At 43.9% G+C, this 24,092-nt stretch overlaps 1 protein-coding gene and 1 long non-coding RNA gene across 3 annotated transcripts in view; both read right to left on the reverse strand.

Annotated features, from left to right (window-relative positions):
• The window catches only part of LOC142605100 (uncharacterized), a 56,074-nt gene extending 46,552 nt beyond the window's left edge, over window positions 1-9,522 (reverse strand). Inside the window, exons 1-2 of the long non-coding RNA XR_012838865.1 lie at window positions 9,333-9,522; window positions 7,469-7,683 (exon numbers count right to left, since the gene is read on the reverse strand). This is a non-coding gene — a long non-coding RNA (uncharacterized LOC142605100). The remainder of the gene's footprint in view (window positions 1-7,468; window positions 7,684-9,332) is intronic.
• The window catches only part of ASIC2 (acid sensing ion channel subunit 2), a 498,112-nt gene that overhangs the window by 237,192 nt on the left and 236,828 nt on the right, over window positions 1-24,092 (reverse strand). The gene's annotated exons all lie outside the window — the stretch shown is intronic.

Below are 24,092 nucleotides of genomic sequence, written 5' to 3' on the forward strand. Positions count from 1 at the left end.
GCAGAAGCACAGTATTCATGTGATCACAGAGCTGTCACAGCATGTAGTGCCTTCTTGGGAGAGACATTATAGCACCCCGAAGGAGCGAGGAAGGAACTGATTAGTTTTTCCTTCCATCTCCCCCTATTCCCTATTAGCTCTAGTTCAGTATTATCAAATTTTATACTACAGACACGTGTATTCAATGCTGCTGGATCCAGTCCTGCTGCTGAAACCAATGTTTCCCACTTGGCTGCTTTTAAACTTTCCACTAAGCACAACACACAAATAATAAAACCAGGAACATCACTAGAAGAATCTCAGTGCCCCTGTGGGCCAATTTCCTCCTGGTTTGTTTCCTTTGCACAGTCTGGTTAGGGTAATCAAACAATCTGGGGCTGGCTAATGACCCAGCCTAATCTCTCCTACCAATGCCACAGGCATAAAATATCACGTTCTCCTGAATCAGGCTAAATCTCCTTCCTTTCCTGGCTTTATCCTCCACCTTTCAGTCTGGAGTCAAAGCCAGTGGCAGGGGCAGCTGAACATCAGTTTGAGATTCTCAACCTTTTATTTCTGTTCTTTGCATCTTTGGGTCTGTGTATTCACCCTGGACAAAGCGCATAGAGAGACAGAGACCTTAGGAAAGGTATCAGGCTGCTTCGCCCATTAACGTGTTAAGGGAAGCGGAAGAGGAAAGGACTATGTTGGTAAGAAGACATGAAATATTGACACGTATTTACAGCAGAAAACTCAGCACAAGTATCCAGCTTTGCAGGTTCTCACTGTTGTATATGGAATACAGCAATATTAAAGCCTCAGTTCTTCCGTCCTGTGTAATTCTCAGGTAGCATTAAACAAACAAGAAGTCTAAATCTTGCAGCTTCCAAGGAAAGCTTAAATGTAGCCTAAATGAGCCATCAGGGCCCATAAAGCTGGGAGCAAAAGACAAAAGAAACCCTAAAATATCATTAAAACCAAAAATCTCATTATTATTTCAAGGCTTGAATCATATTTTCAAGTTTGGGCCAGGATAGGAATAATTCTCTCCCTTCGGTGCTCTGCAGCAGGTTAGCAATAGTCTTTTGAAAACTGTGGCTCCAAGGGATGCCTCATCCCTGTTCATACCCTGATTTTATGTCTGGGAAAACATCACTGAAAGTCACCTTTCAAACCTGAGGTCTCTGATTCCCTGCACCAGTCAGCCTTCCTCCCTACCAGCAGCATCTCTCTCCTCCAAGCACACAGCAAAGGGCATCATTTCTGGCACTGCTGGTTTGGGGGTGTCACTCTTCAGGGTTTACTGTAAAAGAGGTGCCATCTCTGCTGTTTGCTGAGGTGCGTTTCTCCCCATCCAAGGTTGCTATATGTTTCAGTACCACGGAAAAAACAAAGCTCTCATCCAAACTATTACCTTCCCTGCACGGCGGAAAACATCACTGATCCACAGCCATCATTCAAGAGAGTTCTGAATTGGGCATGTGTCGCTCCTCTGGACATTTGTGGGATGCTGTCTTCAATTGCAGACACTTTGGGAGAGGTCAGGAAAGAGCTGTTTTGCCCTCAGATATGGAGCAATTTAATACAGGTAAGATTATTGTCTCCTATTTCACATCAAGAGACCTTTTGTGTTCACAGAACGGGCAAATTCTTCTATTAACACGTCCTGAGAAAGTCAATATCTCCAAAGACTTTTCATGAGGATACTAAGCAGTGTGAAGCTGCATTTTATATTCAGTCCAGGGGAAGTGGCTGCTGAAGGGAACTTTTCGATGGCAGCTGCAACGCTGGCTCTGATGGTTACAATCACACATGAAATTCAGAGCCCCGCAAGATGCCAGCCCATCAGATAACATATTCTAGGCTGGAGTAGAGGGAGAGACAGAAAGAAAGGGCAGGAACCAAGTATTTCCAGGAATATCCGAACAGCAGCAAGTTTAATTCCGGTCTTCCCCCCCCTCCAGGGGATCTGTTGTTTGGGGGGACTTTTTTGTATTGCTCTCATTTTCTGTGTGCCAACAGCATTAATGAGGCCAGTGACTGCGTGTCCCTGGCTGTAGCAGAAATGTGCCTATTGATCTCCACCACCTAGCTTGTTGCTCATGTACTCAATCAGGCCTTCATACACAGACATTATTTCGGTTACAAATGTGGTACTTTGGGGTTTTGTAAAAAATCCTTTGTACTCAGGGTGGGCTGGTGCTGGTACGTGTGGTAGGTGCAGCCTTGAATTTCCAGCTGCAGAAATAGGTAACGTACCCATTTCCAGGTAAAACCAGAATAGGTAACAAGGGTTTCCCCAGCTGGAACAGGTCAGGCACTGAGACAAATTCCCTGGAAACAAATTCCTTGAGATAAATTCCCTGTAAAAATGTGGCCAGTCTGTTTGACTTGGTCAAAACCTGCCACCTGCAAACCCCATCCAAGGATGGATGAAGTTCCAAAGGCAGGAAGCTCCAAGGATGAAGCTTCAAAGGCAAGGGATGCATTAGGCTTGTGTTGGTCCACAGTGAGTTTGACGGAACCCATGGATGGCGTCAGAGGGGCCTTTTTATAAAGGATACAGTTCAAATGATTTCTAGTATGAAAAGAAAGGGCATGATGAGAAAATCCTTTGTAATTGTGTCTCTTTATGGGAGATGGGGAACTAGTCAATGCATTCAAATGAAGGTCGAGATGCTATTTATCTCATACTAAATTGTGTGTGATCTGAAATGCCTACCAGCCTGTGAATATGAGAAACTGAGAAAGCATGCCAAGAGAAGGCAACTGATCTGATCCTTTTTTAGCACCACTTTCCAGCTTCAGCCGGATTTCCCAAACAGATTCCCAAAACACTATCATCTGAGGCAAGGCCAGGAAATGAATGAAGAATCATCATCACCAAGAGGTCAGCTCATTCCTCGTACTTCATGCAAGATGTGGCTGGTGGAGGCAATGATGGACAGAGCCAGGGTTGGTAACATGGGTATGGGTTTGAGAATTCTCGAGTATCAGACTAATGAAACTGAGCAGCTGTTGGAAGAAAAATGCATTTAAAGATGCAGTGAAAACCCATGACAGAGCTGGACGTTAGATCCAGGCCTCCTGATTCCTAGCAGCTTTCAACTGGAAGCTCCATGTAGACAACCCCTGAAAGATTAATTCTGGAAGACGGTCTAAAAACCACTTTCAGCACATGCCTAAAAGAAGCACAAGCTGCTCTACAAAGGCTCTATCCTCTCCTCATCACTGCAGGATCTCAGCATCTCTCAGCAACGTATTAAACAGCATGATTACCATTTATCATGTGACATTTTTCCTGTAGCTGGAGGGAAAAGTAGTATCTGGCAGAAAATGCCCTTTTGTTAAGTGGTATTTTTCTTCTCAATATACAGCAGCATTGCTTGCACTTTGAAAAGTAGACAGTAGAGCTTACAATGGTCCTTAGCTGCTTGAGGCCAAGGATACATCGATATTGTTTATAAGGAGCGATCTTGCGAGCGGCCGTGAGCACAGCACGTTCCCTGATGTGTGCGTCTCCTGTTCACACAAGGGCCTGGCAGACACCCCGCAGAGCGCTGGCACAATGTCTGAGGACAGCCTGGCCAGCAGCGTCTGGCAGCAGAACTTAACTGCAGAACAGCAGAGTCTGCTGCTGGGGAGCGGGTGGACGACCCGAGTGCCACATGCTCCTGTTGATGTCCCCAACTGTGTCCGTACCCATGGCTGCAGCTGCAACCTGGGCAGCCAGACAATCTGTGCTCGTTCCATGGGAAGCTCAGGAAAAAACATCTAAAATATATTGACTGAGACCATTTTTGGACCTAACGCCTAGCCCATGTTTCTGAGCATCATGCTCATGACAGGGGCTTCACAGGCCAAGCCTCTTAGTGCAGTAGAAGCAGATGGACTTTTTGGGAAACCTTTTATTTGTTGCTCACTCAAGGATGACAGCAGGCAACCCGGGAGAAGTGTACCTGTGTTCAGTGCCCTAAAGCTATCGCTTTGTTACTCCAGGCAGAGAAAAAGTTCTCGGGAGAAGGGAATAGTGACTAAAGGTTGAAGTTCACCTTCAGGCTATGTTGGTTTGTGTTCTCTTTTCAAAGGAAGGCTCCTGGGGAGAGCCAATATCCTTTATTAGACTAACAACCCTCTTTTCAGCCCTTCCTTGGAGAATGAGACTGACGCTGTGCTGCTGTAGAGTGGCCTCACGCAAACCAGAGGAGATGCTTCCCCCTTCTGCCCCTGCCTTCTTTCTAATGCGGCTTCAAGAGCAAAAATGCCTGAACACAAAAGAAAAGAGGAAACAAGATAAACTGTATAATCCCACTTCAAAGGCTCCTTTAGCTGAATTGGAATGGATGGAACAGCAGCCTGAAAAGATGCATTTTCACTGTTTGTAGGGCGTGTTGCACCCTGTCTGTGCGCCATGGGCCAGGCAGCCAGGGTGCAGGGAGCTGAGCTGCAGGGTGTCCTTACTTCCGAAGTCATCGTGTGAAGCTGCCATGCTCATTGAATTCTTTCTTCTTTTCTTGACTGCATGTTCATGACACAATCTTCAGTCCCGTGCCGAAAGCAGCATCCTCTCTCTGGCCTACAACCTGTAAATTGATGTGGGTCTAACCAAAAAATCACATGTGACACCATAACTGGCGTCTTCCGAGAGGATGACTGTCACACTCACAGGGAAGGTGTGAGCTAGGGCAAGACGGGGACCTAGGTCTGGAGTCTACCACTGAGTTTAATTTCCCCAGTTTTCAGTTCCTTTCATATATAAAATGGGAACAGTGTTACATTTCAGTCTGGGAGATACAAGAGGAGAAATCTATGTAGGAATTAACAGCTTTTCCAAATATGATGTCGCTAAAAGCTTTTGAAGAGACATAGAAAAAGATTTATATTTCAGTGTCTGACAAACAGAAGAAAGGATGTGTCTGCTAGAGCTGTGCTTCCACCATGTTTTCATTTAAGCTGTAAGAAAAATAAATGGTGCTTTCCAAAGATCCTGAAGAAAAAAGTAGCCAAAGAAGGAGGTTAGCCACTACGAGCTTGATGTTCCCAATGAGACCGGTCAAAGATTATCCATCAAAATGATTTTTTTTTGCGCACAAGTGGGGCTTTTTATGCTAAAAAAAAGTTTACAAAATGTGAGTCGTAACCAAGCAAAGGTTTTTTTCTGAAAATGAAAAGCTATTTCTTGGCTGAAAAATGGTGTTTGGGGGCCAAAAAGCTGTTGCATTTTTGATGAGGAATCAATATTTTCAGTGAATAAACCATAACAAAAAAAGGAAAACAAACAAAAAAGCCCAAAAACCCCAACAACAAAAAAGAAAAAAACCCCAAATCCTCATCAGAGCAAAGGTGTGATGTAGAAAGAATAGGTAGGGGAAAAAATTCAGAAACCACACAAATATCCTCAGACTCTAGATCATTTCCTTCCACAAGGACCTAATCGACCAGAAAGCAATGATATAAACCAATCTGGAAAAAAGGCACCCTTCAGTCCCCTCTCGCCCTCTCTGCACTAACTAAAGCACCTCGCCACTCCCACCTTCTCTCGGTGACTATAGTCATCTCTGCTTCTTTTCCAAAACTTGCAGACCATCTACATCAGAAGGATATCCCTCCCTTTTCACCACGTTCTCTTCACAGGGAGATAAACGCTGAGACAAATGGCATTCACTTTGCCTTGGCTAGACTGGCCAAACCAATCCTTGGCTTGGATTCTTCCAGATCCTCACCTCCTCAGTTTACCTCCCTGCAGCAGAAACGGGGGCCTGGCATTGAGTGCCATGTCCTGCTGAGAGGGACTAACACCAGGGGCTATTTTGCATCCTTTTTCATTGCTATCTGAAGCAAAGCTGTGCCAAGATATGTCTGATGTGTCACCTTTTTGCCTCTGTGATGCGAAGCCAAAACGGCCTAATGTAAATTTTTCTGAGCATGACGGAAACTGATTCTCCAGCCTAGCTGACCAGGATTGCATGGACAACAACCAGGAACCATGATACAGAAGGTAAATTACTAATAAATGGCAGCTAAACGGGTACCAGGGAGGCAGTCAAGGCTGCTGGCTGTTATTTATCACTTGTATTGCAGCACCACCTACACGTCCCTGACACACAGCACAACTCAGTGGCATCAGGCCCTGAAGAACCACAAAACACAAAGGGCGTTTGAGGTGTGTTGTAGTTCAAGATTAAACAACTGAAATGCAAATGTATACATGTGAGCTAGGGGCTTGGCTGAATCGCTGAACCCGAGCATCATGACATTGGAAATGGCCTGTATCACTCCTGACTTCCAACATCCACGTAGGTCTCCCCTAGGTCTAAGGTCATGACTGACAGCCTCGTGCAGATATCTCCATCTCAGATGGCACCATGTGGGCAGCTCAATCAAGCCCCAGGTTTCCTTTGGCTGTAGTGTTACCTTAGACACCAGATACACTTGACTCTTGACTCTTACATATGGTCAACATATATTTGTTTGGGTGTCATCTTTGGCAGCTGAAGCCATCTGTTCTGCCCCAACAAGTTTCTAAAAGAAAATACAAAAGCAGAATCATGAGGGTTCCATTCTTCTCATCCAGATTTGGGGACTGGGATCATCTGAATAAATGTCAGACAGACACACACACAGAGGAGTGCATTTCATGTCTTTCTGAAAATCACACCTATATTTAGACAGATAGATAGATCACGTTCTGTGGTCCATTGCCTGAATTCAGTGACCACCAGGGAACTCAGGACAACTCACTCATTGGAGACATGCTGTGTACTCAGTTCCTGAGAGAAATCCCATCCCTTGCAAATTCAGACGGAGAGGTGGAAAGGATCAAAGCCACAATGGAATCATACTTGTCAGCTCAGTATAAGCAGTCTTAGCCTTCCACATTTCTTTTCATTCAGCTTTTCTAACTAACTGCCTTGGGGAAGACAAGTTTTTTTAGAAAGGAACTGGACAAATACATCAACTCAAAAGATCTGGATCGATTCATTAAAAAGAAAAGAGAAAGAGTCAGTTCAGTCAGTTCTCCGTAAAGAAGAGGAAATTTTGAAAGTTAAGTATTAGCCCAATCATGATGTTCTAAGCCTTATGCTGGAAATGCTATTAATTGTAATTCAATTGCTCTAGTGCTGGGTAGCAGCCAATGCTGTAATGGATTTTAAAGATAAAGTAGCTGTTATTTTGTGTAACCAATGCTGGCGATGCAAATTGTCTTAACGGCATAGTGGTTAACCAAGATGCTGGAAACCTCAAAGAATGATTTTACCCTTACAGGGAGTTTTAACACTAAAGAAGCTGTTTCCAAGGTAGCAGCACTGGAAAGAAGGTGTCTCAACTGAGGCAGCTTTGAAAGGTCAGCAGTAAAGCAAAGGTACTCATGAGAGAAGAAGGGAGAAGGACAGAGGAAGATTGTTTAACAGCATGAATATCAAGGCAGAGAAGTAAAGATGCCTCTAAGTACGCAGAGAATTGTTTGGATAGAGTTATTCCAGCTCACCAGATTTCCCATTCAGGAAAAGAAGTAGCATAACCATCTTCCATGGTCAACCCAGTTCTGGGGTGTCAGAGAGGGCAGGGGAGCACTGGAAGCACTGCTTCCTCTGAACAGCCCTTAGAACTCCGCTGGGGAATGGCTTTGGGGGCATTGCACAGAGGGATGCGTCTTCAGCCCCATCTCCAGGTGTCCAAGGCTGGGAGAGGTCAAAGAACACCCTGAAAATTGAACATAGTGAGAGATGTGCCAACATTAGGGAGGAGAAACCTGCAGCCAAGAGTATAGAGAACGCATTGATCCTGTTCCACTCAAGTAAAAACATATTTGGACGTGGATAAGGCATCTAGCATTGCTTCACAGCAACTGTTCTTCCATTCTTTGGAAAAGAAAGCTCTGAAAGGGCAACAATGGAACAAACTGTGCTCCAAGGGCAAGTAATATAAAATGTGAGCCAGATCGTGGCTCAAACTAGAAGTCTCTACCCATGCCTAGGAAACATTCAGCTTTAGTTAATGAGCTGTTCGCAAGACACCAGAAACAAAGGCAAACAAATGTAAATAACGGCCTCAAGCTACAGCTTGTTGTGAGACATTTTGTATCTGCACTCCCAGGCTATGAAAGATAGAATAAGCTTATAAGCAGATCACTATAAACTTTTAGTCCCAAAGTTAAGTTTTCTCTTCTCTTCATACAGCCTGCCAGTTTAAAGCCTTTTTTTACAGCTACCGCTTGATCTGTGCTTCAGCTGTGCTCTCTCTGAGTTTTTTCATTACTTGGGATTACTTATTAAATTCTTTGTGTGAGCAAAATTCTAACTGGAACTGAACTGTGATTCTCTGACTGCAGGGTATTGTGCTTGGTTATAAACTGTAAAAGGAGGCACATTGAATAAACGGCTGCGATTCTGAAATTGTAAGAATGGGAAGGAAGAACTCTGGGCAGAGCAGATGTGATGATTTTTTCCTCAAGATTTTGCCAATAGCTCCATGAATAGAGCATAGGATTAGGACGTGAAAGCCCTAAAGCAAATCGCTGCTCTGTCCTGGGAAGAATAAGGACTTGAACTAAACTCTGTCATTGCAGGTGAAAGATAAAACATTGAAAAGTTATCTCACTGCTCTGAATCACTAGACAGGTGCTTCTTCAAGCAAAAATCCATCTGAACCCAGAAATATGAGCCCACAGGGCCTCTGGTCTCAGAGCTGGTATCATATGCTCCCATACAGCCATTACGACTCACTACGACTCCCAGATATCCTACAACTGACATTATTGCCAATTTGACCACGACCAAAGAACACATTTTGTAACTGAGTGTCTACTAGCCTATAGGACTCTTCCCTCCATATAGCCCAGAGGAGCTGATTTCTCCCTGTTCTCCCTGGCACAAGGTAGGTAGGATCTGTGAAGTCCCCTGTAGCTAATCATTAACCACAGGAGCACAATAAGGTCAAAACTAGCAGAGGAAGGGGGATACTTCTTCAAGGAGCCCTCCCTGAAGCCCAGAGAGGACAGGGCAGATGCTGCAATGGGCAGGTAGGTCACCTAAGTGCACATGTTGTTGAGAGGGATCATAGGACTTGGCTGGACTTCATCACCTCTGTTTTTCACAGTCCCTGGGCTTTGATTAGAAACTGTTATAAAGCAGATGGAAAATTGTAGGCATGTAGGCATCTCCACTGGAGTCAATCTTCTTAAAATTGCCTAGGCTCTTCAAATGCCATCTATTTTCACAGGATTAGTCTAATGTACAGCACGAGTGGAAACAGGATTTGCCCTGCTAACACTGGTACTTGTGTGTGTGGGATGTGATGGAAATCAATAATGCTCCTGGACTCCAAAATCTCCAAACTAACTGAGATCTCACCTCTACAAAGGACATTCACTGTGTTCTGTAATGGTGGCTTTCCTCCCTCAGCATAACGGATAGATGCCTGAAGTAAACAAGGTGTCCACACTCCTGTCACTAGGACACTAGTAGAATCAGCATGGGAGGCTCCCACGGGTTCTGAAGTCACCAGAGAAGTCTTATTTTCTTTGAGAGAAGAGGTAAATATCTATATTAATATAGACAGATATAAATAACAAATGAAGCATGCAAAAAAAGGCATTTGTTAGTCACGAAGCAGAAAGGAATACACATTTCATGGAAACAGTTGCAATTTTTCTACCTTGTATTTTTTTTAATTTGATTATCTCTGCTGATTACCCTTTTCCGTGGGAGTCAGAGAGTGACTGGGCTTGAAGGCTGAACTCCTGTTCATCTCAGCAGAAGCACTGCATCGACTCAGACTGGGCAAGAGGCAGGAAGGAAACTGCTCTTGTCCTCACTTCACCTATTTTGTAAGCCGAGGACATAAACCTGCAGCTCTCTTCTTGGTATTCTTAATTACCCTGAAGGATTCCAGATTAGAAAGAGAGGGTTTTGTTTATTTTGCCCTGCTGAGAAATCCTCCTTCCTGTAGTATTTTATAATCAGTTGCTCCTAGACGTGCTTTGGCCCAAAGGCTGGCCCAGAAGACACGAGGTAGGGGAATAAGCTGCGAGGTTAGTGGTGGCTAAGACATCACTTGAGGGAGACCTTCACTGCAAACAGCTAAATTCAGAGATGTGAAATTCTTCCTCAACTTTTATGTTTGCAATCTAAAATTACATTGCTGAAGAGAGCCTGATTTATGTGTCTAGAAGGGAACATGATTATTATTTTCCAGTGCCTTTCAGAAGCACCTGAGATGAAGCAAGGACCAAACAACACTGCTACATCAGAAGAATTAAATTGTCTCTTTATTTTAAAGCGTCACAGTAAAATTAGCAGGCTTTGAAATTTCACTGCTGCAAAGAGATTGGTTTCTTTCTTTAAATCTCCCCAAAGATAATCTGGATAATACATTTTTTAAGGATACAAAGTCATCTAGTTTCATTTCCTACTCACTGGGGGGGGGGGGGGGGGGGGGGAATATGTTTTTAAATGGAAAATTATCCATTTTGAATGGAATCTGGATATAAAGGCCAGTTAAGCCCCTTCAGAAATAATCAAACCCATATTATTGTCAACTCCTTTAAAGAGACACATTTCTACAATAATTTCTGAGTGATATTCTTTATCCCTTTCTTGTTGCAAAGCCTGTCTTTCTATTGCTAAAAAACATGAGTTTTGTGAGTTATGGTGGTTCTTTGCTGGGTGTTTTATGAGATAAATACATAGTCCTGTGCATGCTGCAACATTTTAGTTGAATCATTTCTGCCCAGGCGGCACATTCAGCATTGTGTAATGTCTTTCAAACCAGCCTCACACTGATGAAGCTGTCATAAATCATGGTTTGGGCTATTACCCAGGTTCCGTTTATAAGGTAGTTCAACCACGCCACATGACACAGAGCCTACAAAATTTTTAGCTCTTCCTCTCTGCTTTCCTAGGCACTCTCTTTCCCACAGCAGTATATGATAGGCAGAAGCAGAGACATCTTAGCTTCTTGTGGATTTGGGATGCTTGAGGAACAAGGCTAAGAGACGAAGAGAAGGCCAGTTTCCCTACTAGGAGAGAATTAAAGCTGTGGAAGGTCTCTCTGCTGTGGCTGGTAATGGATCCAGAAACCCAGACCTGACCGGGAAAACTCAACTGCTCAACAAACCATTAATAACTTCCATGACAGAAAGGAAGAATCCTCCAAAAACCTCCTCAACTTCTCCCATCCTCCTTCAAGCTCCCTCCTCCTATAATGCCTGCGAGGTTCAGCAAGTTGCTTGGTGCTAAGGAGTGGGCAGTAAGTCCCAGTCATTAGTACCTGAGCTCTGATTGAGCAGAATAGCAAAAAATGAGTCCTCAGATGACAAAACCATTGATTCCAAGTGCCCTTAATATCTCTTAAAGGCCTAGTTCCTCACATCACCTTCTCCCGCACAGAAACAACAACTATCAATCAGCATTAACACCATACTGGCTGTCAAGAAAGAACAGACTAGTAAATGAATGTTACCCATCTCCAAGGTACTCTGAGCTGTCACTCGGAAGGACAGGTCTTTGGTGTGACAGCAGCACTATTATTGCGAGGCAAAGCTAAACCCAGTAATTCTGACTGGGACATGCCCTGGGAATTGGTGGTTCAGCTGCTTTTATTGCAATCTTGTCGAGACTTTGTCAGGAGGAACGAGCTGCTTCGTTTTGTTCTCCTCACCCCACTTTGTCAGAGTTGGACAGAAGGTTCCTTTTTTCCCTGGAGGAACCGTCTCTAAGGTACCTGTCTCGTCTTACTGGAGCAGCTTGTCTTGCAAAGTCCTTGCTGTTTGCAACCACTCTTTCCCATAAAAGGGATTCTTATCCGTATTTTTCTGAAGTAAGGGTAATCCTCAGATCCCCAAATCTTCCTGACACATTTGTTTTCCCATAGCTGTCTCCTTACACATCTGCAGGCCTCTAGCATCAGTTTACAGGGATTCTCATACCAGAGAATGTCACACCTTCTTGTTTACAGGTTTCTGCTAAAAAACCATCAGGTAGCAACTAATGTGTTGGTGATTATGTCCTCAAATGTACTAATACAAAATCCAGATCAGAGTCTTACTCAGTGCCTTTTGCTTTTGATAGAGCGCAGGTGATATGCTAACCACAGGTAAATTCACTTGGTCTGCTCTTTATCTTGAACAAAATGAGAAGTCATCCACCTAAGGGTAGGTGTCTACAGTGTAGGCATCTTCACTGGAGCCAGCCTTCTTAAAAGCACCACATAGTCATTGGAGATCTAGTGACTACGGTCAGCTGTGCCTACAAACACGAAATCAAATAACCCAGTGCACTGTGCTCTCTATGAGGAGCTCAAGCCCCTAAAATTGCAAGGCTGGTTCTTCAGCTTCGTAGGTTTGTGACTTTTGTTCCTCATTTTCCCCTGTGGTTTCCAATTCAGCCTGAGCCATGTGTTTCATTCTACATAGAGTGCAAAATTCCTCAAATTTCTTCACTGCAGTTTCTGTATTAATTCTTCTTCTTGAGACAGCAGAAAGCTATGGCAAGCAGAAAATGCTTCAAAATTATCTAGTGTCAGAAAAAAAGCCTCTTCCTACCATCTTCCTCCTCAAGATAGCCTAGGTACAGCAGGTCTTCTGAAGGATGAGGAAGGGATCTCACCCTCCACATAGTCATAGATGGTGCTCAGGGGAAGATGGACTCAATTAGCAAATCACAGCAGCTCCTAGGACCATCAGCCACAACTGTGGTGGTGGTGTATGCTGGGCCAGCACCCCACTATCCCCTTGGGCCATACTGGGACACAACTGACCTCCTACCACTCCACGAGTTACACCGACTGCCATTTAGCATGGGATTTGCCAGGAGAAGGAATGGGAAGAAAGCAGGCAATTTTGCTCTGCTTCCTGAATTGACCCAATTACAGATTGATTTGGATGCCTTTATTCTGTGTTAAATATACCCAGAGGCACTGCTGAGATGAGAGCAATGCCTTCCACGGGGCATGCACCACCCGAGTGGGGAAAGAGCCAAGATGGTTTCTAATCAGTGACCATTACATTGGCTTGATTACCTACGGATAAACCCTCTTCAGTCCCTGGCCTCCAAGCTGAAAGAAAAGGCCGAGATGACCTTTAAAAGCTGAGCTGAGATTACAGTAATTGGGCAATAATATGAAACAGCAAATACGAGTCAAAATGATCCCTTTGACTTCCGCAAGAGAAGTAGCTAATGCATTTGGGAGTGTGCTCATTATTTCCACTTGGCATCGAGATTTTAACTACATCTGCTCAACAGGTTAGGCTGTTAAGTGGATCACTCTTTCATACAAGGGAGTAACATCACCTGTGAACAAAAGCGAATCAGTGTGATTGAGGCAACCAGATGTCTGGAGTTCTGTGATTAGAGCTGCATAAATAACTGATGTTTCAGTTCACTGACCAAAACTCCCAAATGGGAAAAAATATTCTTTTTTTTTTTCTTCCTTTTTTTTTTTTTCCTGGTATGATAAGCTCTTCAATAAAATTTCTTTCATTCAAATGAAATATTCTGTATTGTCTACAATGAATTATTTCATTTGGCTTTCAAATTGCAGCTTTGTTTTCTCATGTATGAATGGGAGGACCTTGGACACCACTCACTCAAAATATTGTTTTGAAAAGGCTGAAATGGGAAGTTTCAACTTTTAAGTTTCTGTTTCACTGAAATAGTCGAATGAATTTAACATGAATGTGCAAATGCATTTAATCATTCCAATTCCTGAATTGTTACCAAACAAAACACTTGAGCTATGCATTTGTCTTTGTACTTTGCCTTCATTTTTGTCTGATCTCTGCTAGATTTCCAAATTATTTCTATTTCTAGATGAAGCATTTCACCTCAGGACATATTGCTGTGCTGAACCTTCTGAACGAGTGATACAAAGCATCAGGTCCCTGTCGCATGGTGCCTGGAATCCAGACCTCTGCTTCATCTCTGCCTGTTCTACTGCTTCATCTTACCGAAAGAGCCCTGGTATTAAGATCCTCCAACCCTAACCCACCTGCGCCTTTTCAGGCCCAGTCTCAGTGAGGTGCATTCAGGGTTGTGGAATCTACACGTGCACGGCACTTCTGTGTGTTTGCTTGAAATATTGGTAGGCTTCATGCACGCTTCATCCTGTTTATTGTTGCACTTTGAAAGTAGATGGACCCTTTGTTTTGTTTCTTGTCCACCAAACCATTTAGAGGGTGGAATTTTGAATGAATGACTGCAATGCCAAACGAGTGTAGCTTTTTAATGACAATGCAGTCATTACTGAGGCCATTTCTCTTGATCTCTTAAGGCTAATCCATATTCAAACAAGATTTATGACCCTGTATGTGCAAATAGGTAATCTAATCATCATATACCTTTAGTGTCCAGTGAATGCATCTCTTCAGGTCTGAGCAGACAGACAGGTAACCGAAAGCATTGCTAAGTTTTGCCTTGTAGGACTGAAATGATATTCTTCCAGTCAAGGACCACTGCGTTTTATTACCGTGAAGGCCCCCGATTCACTGGGTGACCTTAAACAAATCGTTTAACTTCTTATGTGTTTGTGAACCCAGCTGGAAAACTTCACACAAAACCATCCAGCAGGCAACTTACAGCAAGCCACATGCCGTGCTTGCATTTGAGCTTTCCTCAGGGAAATAAAGCACAAATGAAAATTGCAAACCATCATCAACCCATAATAAATGTTTAAAACACATGCTGGAGTCAAGAGAAAAGACTGAAATTTAAACGTGAAGCAAGCCAGACTATCAGTTACTTTTAAATATTTTTTTTTTTGCTCTAATTTAGCCCCGCTTAACTCTTCTTGAATCTCAGTTTCTGCACGCATGCTTGGTACTTTTTATATTATGACCATATGGGTTGGATAAACTAATTGATGAGCTGACAGCAAGCTGCACCGTGTTCCCCATCTTAATGATTTTACCCTGATATATCTGTCACCTTGAGGCTTAACCGAAACAACTCAGTTCTTCCTTTACTGAAACAAGAGAGAAGTGCACGGACCTCAGCACACTCACTGACCTGCACCCAGCCCTGCTGTTTTGGCACGGCGCTGGCATGGCAGGGGGCATCAGCTTTGTTTGGCTTGATGTTTTGGTTGGCTCCATGGATCATGTCAGCCTGGAATATATGACACAGATGTAAGCATAAGATGGCAGATGTTCCCAAAGTGCTACTACTTTGAAGAGGCATCAGGATACCCAGTCCTGTCGGATTCCAGAGACAACACAACAGCAGAATTGATTTCAAAGGGAGAGGCGAGACCAAAGGACCACAGAAGGATGGGTAAGAACCACATGATAGTACGGAAATGCCAAAAAGCTGAAAGTTAGCCCAGTAGTGGACATCTGGCATTCCCCCTCAACTCCTGAAGTGGGGACTTGGTCCATGTGTTCGCTGCATGCTGGTGTCTGACCCAGAAGATTCCCAGTCAACCTACAGCTTAGTGCAAGTTTGGGAGGAAAAAAAATAAAAAGACATAGAAGAAGAAAAAAAGCTTTTATGATCAGAGATGAAGTTAAATACCAGAAATAGTCTGAAAATACATGTTAAGGGATGTCAAGCTGGGGAAAGTGCTCTTAAGGTAATGAAAGAATGAGTACAAAATGCAAACTAATAATGAGACATTTTCCCCAGAACGCGCCCTGATGAAGAGCTGGTGAAGTAGAGTTGTACTTTGTCTTCCAGGGATAAACCCAGAATCAGATTTCGGGTTCAGGGCAGATCAAGAGGTAATGCAGAGAATAATTCATCAGGGACCTCAGCTCCCAAGGAGGTAGATTATCTGCTGAAGAGGCAATGGAAGAGAAATCAGAGAACAAAAGGTGAAGCAGCTTGCTAAAAATCAGGGACAAAATGATGAATAAGAAAACATTAGCAAAATACATGCTATTCTTATTATGTGCCAGGCAGGAGGGAAGCCAGTAACCTAGGAGTCACTTTTAATTTAGCACAAGATACTAAATTGTGCTAAAAATGCATCAGAATTCTTTGATTTTTCACAGCAGATCCAGAAGCTTTGTGCAAAAAATAAGAAAGAAAGCCTAATCTGAAGCAAATAGGTAATGGCCAGTACGTGTTGGGCCTTATTCAAACAAAGATTCTTTTAGATGTGAGAGGCTTGCTTCAAATTCCCGTGAGGTTCTTCCCTCATTATTACTCATGGGAGTCAGTGGATTTGAGCTGATAATCTGGCGGAAAGGGGTTGGAAATGTAGCCAAAGCAGTGCTTGTCTCCAGCATGAGCTTCCAAGGAAACACATCATCCAGACGTCATGAGTGCAGCAGTACTAACCTGGCAGGTCTTGCTGAAGAGTTCAGACTGATTTTTTTTTTAATTTTTTTTTTTTTAATTGCAAATTGGATTTTTGGTGACTTGTGTGTAAAATACCTCCTCTTCCTATGAGAAAAACTTCCTACGTTAAGTCATAAAATGGCACACACAGATAAGTGTGGGGTTTTTTCTGAGGAATATTAACAACAATCATTGTGTGGTAGTTTGAACAGAACATTTGGGAATTCTTATGAAACATTTTGGAGGATTCAAGGATATGTCACTCTTTCTACAGGCAGTCCATCATTTCCTGCTCAGTTCTGCAGTACATATTCCCAAAATAAGCGCTGCTGAAACACAGGCAGTGGGAAGGTTATTGTCTTCACTGGCAAGCTGATAAACGAAGAGGCGAGGTTGTGAAACTGTGCATGGATAAAACAGTATTTAAGGCAGCATGAAGACAGCGGTGAAATTGTTTCCTGCAAAGCACCAACATGAAATAAAACAGGACACCAGCATGTGAATTACCCAGTGATACACACTGCAGAAATTGGGTTTCCCCTTTCTCCAAAGCATTTGAAGAACGGGAATCAAGTTTCCACCCCTAGCAGCAACAGGAAATCTGACTAAACATGGATCAAATGGAAATATTGATTTGCAGCAAACCAGTCCTCACCAATAACATTTCTGTGCTACACAGGCTATAAGCTAAGTCTCTCCATTTTTCTCCTAGGAGATAAGCACTCTATCACATCTCTCCCTACAACTAACATCCGCTCTACTGCATACGTACCACCTACCTTTTCTTTCAGAGATGAACTAACTGATACATCTCTAATTAAACTCTGAGCAATCATCCTCAACTTGTATTTAGCTTTCAAATCTGATGCTTCTATTCCAGACCTGAATAATGGCAAGTGTGCCTGAAAGCTTCTCTGCTTTTTCCAACTCTACTCAATCTAATAAAAGGTAATACTTCTACCTAAAAGCCTGGTCTCACTGTGGAAAATCAGACCCTTCATAAAGCATTATAGTTGTCCCTGTGGTTTTAGTAGCATGCTTGTACCTATTAAAACCTATATGGCAATGGGACAGTAGCTGTGTGGCCACTGAAGACATAAACAGAGGGACTGATATCTCATGCTCTGAGGTCTAAGGAGTTAACAGGCTTTGCTCCTCCAGGGGATTTTATCAAAGTCATCAGACCTCAAGGAGGACCTCAGATCAAAGATCAGCTCAGGTTAGACAAAGCTAATCTGTTCTTGGCTACACACATACTCTGAGGTCCTGCCACTTCCCACTGTCTAATGATGCACCAGACTCTGCCGTATTTGGCTCAGTAAATCCCGCAGACACCTGCCCGCAAACTGGTCAGAGCTGCTTGGTTTTCTGACCGTGTCCAGGGTGACTGAAGCTGACAGGAGAATTCAAGGGGCCCGTATATCAGATGGCCAATTTAGAGGTTTCTTTGCATAAGTATACATCTCCTCTGCCATACAACACCTGAGAAGGGGCATTCGTAAGGAGGTTAGAGCCAGCAGAATGGCAGGTACTACCCACATGCCCGGTGCTATTGAACTGCAGCCAAAGGGGTACAGATCTAAAATGGAGAACTGACCACAGAAACAGCAATAGGGGAAATAATTAAAGTCAGGAAAGTCTTGGAGGAAAGCTCTCAGCAAGGGGAGACAGAGAGCTTCAAACTGCCCCATTGTCCCCAGGGGCCTTTGCTTCCCAGCTGCAGGGAAATGTCCTTGAGACAAAGGAGACCCAGTCTTGGTGCTGTGGAAGGGTGTAGAAGAGCGGAAGCAGGCGGGCAAGACCTGATTTAGGAAACTTGTGGCCCTGTTCTCCACCTCATGATGCAATTAAAACTCTCAGTACACTGCACCCCCTTGGGGTTCAGAATCATTCTGGTGAACAGAGGCTGCTCCAAAGACCAGAAGGAGGAGCCCCCAGAAGACCAGAAGTCTGCTTGCCTTGATGATGCTATCATTAAGTCTGCCACATGGTGAACTACCCCGACTCACCCTGAGCATGGCCAGCATTCAACCGTATCCACCCTTGACATCTTGTCATAATTACTGTGATGGAGTCCATGCCTGGGCAATGCAACAATGGAATGCATTTTGTAAATTAACTCAATTAATGTGCTTCTGATCAGGGCTGCATCTCACTAAGCTGTTGGCCAAAAGGGTTTTCTCTGCTGCCTTCTCTGTAGAAATGGCAGGAAAGAGTCTGTGCACCAACTGCTGCAAGATTATTTCATGAGGCTGGTTCTCCAGAGCTCCAAGTCCAATGTAGAGCAATACAGTTCCTGCATTTTCTCTGTTAGACTAACACACAGTGTAATTGCTCTCCCAGTGAAGTTATTTTCCTTGCAATTATGCTCTGCAAAGTTTCTCCAGTTAGTCTTTCTTGTCTCACTTCAATCAGTGACTCCTCCACCCCTCTGTACTCAGTATATCACCCTTTGAATATAAGGGATGCCCTGTGAAACATAATGAGACTGTTATTCCCACGCACTCTATAGCAGGGCTATCAGTTTCATTCAAACTCTATTAGCCACTTACAATTGCTCTCAGAAGATTTTCTGTAATGAATTCACCCACCTATTGAGAAAGATTCTACAGAACTCAATTTCCTTCCGCATACCTTTCTGTCAGCCTATGAATTCCTCTCCCTGCCCGTTTCTGCATTGCCTCATTCATTTCTGCAGGAGGGCAATTGGGAACCCTGCAACCAAACTCCCGTTCAGCACGTGGGCTAAAGGCTTCTCAGCCTTTTCTGGTGCTCAGCTCACTAATGAAGGATTTCCATGGACTCCAGCAAGCCCTGGACCTCTGCTGCCGAATGTCTGCTCAGTAATATCCCATGCACTCCACACCCCGTGAGTACAGGCAATCGTTGGGAGAGCACAGCTCCCGGCACGGCATCGGTGGACAGTGACTCCTCCAGAAACCCGTCCAAGCACTGCCAGGGCACACGGGAGCTGGCAGGCATGGAAGAGGAGTTTGCTCTCCAGGGTTAATCATTGCTTGTTCTCTCTGCTGTGCCTCTTAACACAGCCTGGTGTGGGGGCTGCTTCTCTGATTCAGCTCATCAGGAACTACGACAGGGCCACTGCTCTCTCCAGCTGGCTCCCCAGAGCCGGCGTCAGATAGAAATAACTAACAGCCATTTATCGCAGCAAGTCACCTTCAAACCAGTGAGCCGAAGAAAAGCCCTCCCCTACCAATACCCTTGCCTTGAGCCTTCCAGGCTCTGCTGATTGTATTAATTTCCTTTAGAAATACAGTAATGTCACCTGACATCTCTTAGGGCAAACAGTGGGAAACAATTTGAAGTTTCGCTCCTAATGAGAAGCAAATTGCTGTCTCCAGCCTGTGTTCTGGACTAATGATACAATCACATCAGGCACAATTCATAATTCGGAGGAGGAACAGATAGACAGCTAGAGAAAGAGCCGCTGAGAAGCCAAGTGTGGTGAACTGTACATCACTGCACCCATTGCGGGGTGAAACTGGAGTTAGTGAGTGTAAAACACAATGTCAGCTTTTCCTGACGGATGAAGAATGCAATTATCCCTTCACTAAACTGATACAATTTATTCAGCGTGGGTTTACCTCCCTTTTTTCAATTTAAAACTAATTTGTTTGAATGGATTTGATTACAGGCACAAAGATTAGGGCAGAGCTGTAGAGAAGCAGCTGCTCCAGGTGAATACTTCCTTCCACGCAAGAAAAGGAATTCAGATCTCGTAATACCAGGCTCCTCCATTGCTCCAATGCCCAACGATGTCTGACAGGCTTCCCAGGAAGCAAATCCTAACCCCTTCTACCCCCTTACTAACGAGCACTGGTTCTCACCAGCCCTCAGCTCCTGATGCTTTTTTCAAGACAAGTGGGTAGCCCTGTCTCCTTTCATAAGAGGGAGATTCAGGCATGCAGCAGGAGAAAGACTTGCCTGTGGCCAGACAGGATCAGTGATGGACTAGGAACAGAAGCCAGGTCTCCTGAATTTAACTACTGGAAATTGCTTTCTTGTTACTAACATTGCTGATTAATTGTATGGTGCCACATAAGAGGGAGAGGGGGCTCATTCCAGATGCCTGCAGCAGTTTATGTCTCAAAGCCTGAGATTTGATTGTCTTTAGCTCAGCTACCAATTCTAATAATGAGAAAATCCAAGAGCTATATATAACACACTGCTTCTGGTGAAACTTCTTCCTTTTTGCTGCATTCTTTTGTTCTCTGTTCTTTTGCTCAGCATTGCTCCATAAAATATTCTTCGGATTTGGTCTCTTCATTTCTGTGATGCCTCTGTTCGCTGCCTGCCCTCACCCTGCTCCTGTTCTGGCCGAAGCAGATGTACTTCAGGTATGCTCCATCTTTATTTGAAGGGCTCACCTTCTGGATCATACTGCCCTGGCCCAACAAGTGACCATGAATCAGCACAGAACTGCTGCAGTGTGCACTCAGCCTGCAGGATCTTAGGGTTACATCAAGTTGAACTCCACCACGATCACTCATAAATAAATGTACCCTGTGAAAAATGGTGTGCTTGGAGCGAGAGGATGCCTAACTAATTAAAAAAAAGCAGTTTGCTTAATATGAGCAAGGAAAATTCAGAAACAACCTCAACTTTGGGAATATTCCAAGCAAACATTTAATAAGAAATTTTGCATATTGAGGGGGTGGGGGGATGTTGAAAGAATAGAAGCTGCTCGCCGTGAGGTTAGGATCATCCTTTTACACAGCCATGCCCCCACAGAGCAGCAGACTTTGGAAGACAAGATCTCAGTTGAGAAAGGCATCTTGAGCCCATCTAGTTCCTCTTCGTAAAGACAATTATCTTATGATTGCTTCCAGATGTTTCCTGCTGTATCACTCCTGCCAGCGACGAAGCTTTGGACAGACCTTGTGGGAAAACATTACATGCCTCTGATGCCACTTTAGCGTTAGGGTACCTTACGAGAGACGCATCCATCCCTACTCCAAAGCAGTCCTGTAAGGGAACATTGAGGGCAGGGGCTGTAGAAGAGCATGCAGGAGTGATGGAAGGAAAAGAAGATCAGCTGCAGTGCCAACACCCACATCATTCATCCTGAAACCACGCCAGCCTTGGAGCTGCACTCTAGCTGCAAAGAGCAGCATCAGAAAAAAGGTGGTTTGGTGACAGATACACGTGCATCCCCTCCTAGAACAGAAAGCCCTGATCTTAGGGCCTGTGGGCACTGCGGAAATGAAAAAGAACTCCCTTAAAATCAGACCACTGGTTGTTCTGCGATACAGGGACTGGTTCCTCCCCAACGGCTCACAGTCTCCTCTGTTTTCTCTAACCCAGCTTATTTATTTTGCTTCAGCCACAGCCGCTAAGTAAACCACTAAACCAACCAGAGCTGAACAACCAATTAAAACTGGCTGCTCCAGGCCACAAGCAGCTTTTCAATTATTCGTTTGTTTACACCCCTCCCGCTGACCCTCTGGTATTGCTTTATAACGGATAATTTGTTGAAAACAACCTCCCAGACTTCAAATCCTTAACAGCAAGTCGGTTGGAAAAGCAGGACTTCCCAGGGCAGCTGGTGCATCTACAGCTCCTGTGAGCCCTGTGCTGGTGAAGAGGATTTGGGGACTCTCTTGTAAAGCTCAAGGACCTGGGGAGCAGGTGGGGGTCATTCCTTGAAGGAAATATTTGCTTTGTCTCTGTTTAATGTTGCAATCAATATCCCTGCTTCATCTTCTGGTTAAACTGGGACTATTTATGTAGGATGTCTACCATACGATCTTGGTTGCCATACAGCCCACGATGGGCACCCATCTAAAGGATAAGAAGGTAGTTGACTTCTCAGTGGTGGATATTGCAAAAACTTCCAGCAGTTGCAGTCCAAGAAAATCTCAGAGCTCCGCCGAGCCATGGTGTTAGGGAAGAGGTGGCTTATGGGCCACTTCAGAGAGCCCCGAGCGAAGTGTGTGGATATCATCACATCAGCGATGAGGTATCCCAAATTATGGCAGCCCCTCAAAAATCACACCAGATAGCCAGAGCCAGGACCCAACAAGACATCAGAGGGAAACCATGAGTCAACCGCCATGCGCCTTCAGTTACACCAGGGGTAAATGCTTGCGGGGCTGTGCTGTAACCTCAGGCTGGGAACGGACCTAACTTTCAACCAAAGATACAACCAGAGATCTGGTGCACTAAAGCACAGGGAGAGAGATAAAGCAAGTAGAAGGGGCACAGATGAGAAAAGAGCAGGAATATGTTGTTGCATGTTGTGACCATGCAACTGTGGCTTTATAGGCATAGAAAATCCGGGAAAGCCAATTCACAGCTGCAAATTCACTGACTGCCCAGAGCCCAGTACGAGCAGTCATTCAGGGAACTAGAGGAAGAAGCTGTCTAAGTCTATAGTGCAATTTAAATTACTATCAGCTTAAATGTTACCCTGTTGAGGGCTCGCTGGCAGCAAAATGTGACTGTGCATTCTGGGTACTATGATCAATTGGCCAATACTTCCATTTTTAAATCATTTGTTCTGTTAAGCTAATTTAGAGCCAACATTTTTATGAACCAGTGGTTGGCAGGGAAGCTCTCCTCTGAGCAAAGCTGGGCCTCCAAACTTAACTCTGTGACAGTTCACCTGCCACGAAAGCTGTTTGTTTAGGGTTTTTTTCTTTTTCTTTTGACACTTTATGTGCGTGTTCAAATAAAAAGTTTGAACTGATGCTATCTATCTGAAGGGATTGGAGGTCCATAGACTTAAGCTCCTTTTCATAATATCTCAAGATTCTTCTAATGATTTGGAGTTGTAACCAGCTAATTATTGCCAGGGACTTTGGCAGGAATATCCAGTTCAGGTTTCAGGAGCTTTTGTGATTCCATTAATGGCTTTCTTCTATGGGACATTAACTAATTTGGAACATAGTACAAGAAAAAAAAAGCAGCCGCATAATTTCAACTTCTGCATCATAAGCTAATTTGATCATTATTTCTTTTTAAAGTTATAGTCCAGACACTTTGAAAATTACTCGTGAAATACCATTTCTCACTTCTGTTTCTAGATTCTCTGCTGTTGTAACCCCATTGACTTCAAAGCATTTTACTCTAACAGTGAATTTGGCCATGCAATGAACTAAAGAAAAAAACCCATACCATGATATGGACATTTTGCTCTATTATTTGACCCCTGGGGATCATATCCCTTGTGTATAGCATGCCTTTGGTGCTGTAAAACCCTGAACGAAAAAGTTTTCCCAGAATTAATTTCTGAAATGACTTCCCAGATGTCATAAGCAAGCAACAGAAAATGGTGTAGAACAAACCAAGGTAGAAGAGTGAAAACATGATTAGACTCATACTTAGAATATATTCTTCAATGACTAACCATCAAAATGAAAGGATGCATTGACTGTGTTTCCACACGGGTCTGTGCTGGGCACCATATTTGTTATTTGTCACAAAACTGGGTGACAGAGCAGAGAAGAAGCCTGTGAAACTGATAGCAAGCCGAGAAACAAAAGGAGATGGTTCTTCGTACAACAGGTAACACACCTCTGAAGCTTCTTGCCAAAGGTGTAGACACAAATCATGGCAAGCTCAGGAGATATTCAAGCAACCAGAGGCTGGGGAGGCACCTATGGACAGTTTCACATACACTTTTCCTGTTCTCACACCTCCACAGACCATGGCCACTTTTGGAGGTAGGATCCTGGGCTGGAGTGATCCTCAGTCTGAAGCAGAAGGGCATTTCTGATATTTTCAGGGGAATATAGGCACTCTAGAAGGATGTTTTTGAAAAATTGGAGAAATTAACTTAAAAAAATCAGGATGACATTCAATAAGAAGCTGTCC

Source organism: Balearica regulorum, chromosome 24, assembly GCF_011004875.1.
Source record: "Balearica regulorum gibbericeps isolate bBalReg1 chromosome 24, bBalReg1.pri, whole genome shotgun sequence".
Taxonomy (NCBI): Eukaryota; Metazoa; Chordata; class Aves; order Gruiformes; family Gruidae; genus Balearica; species Balearica regulorum.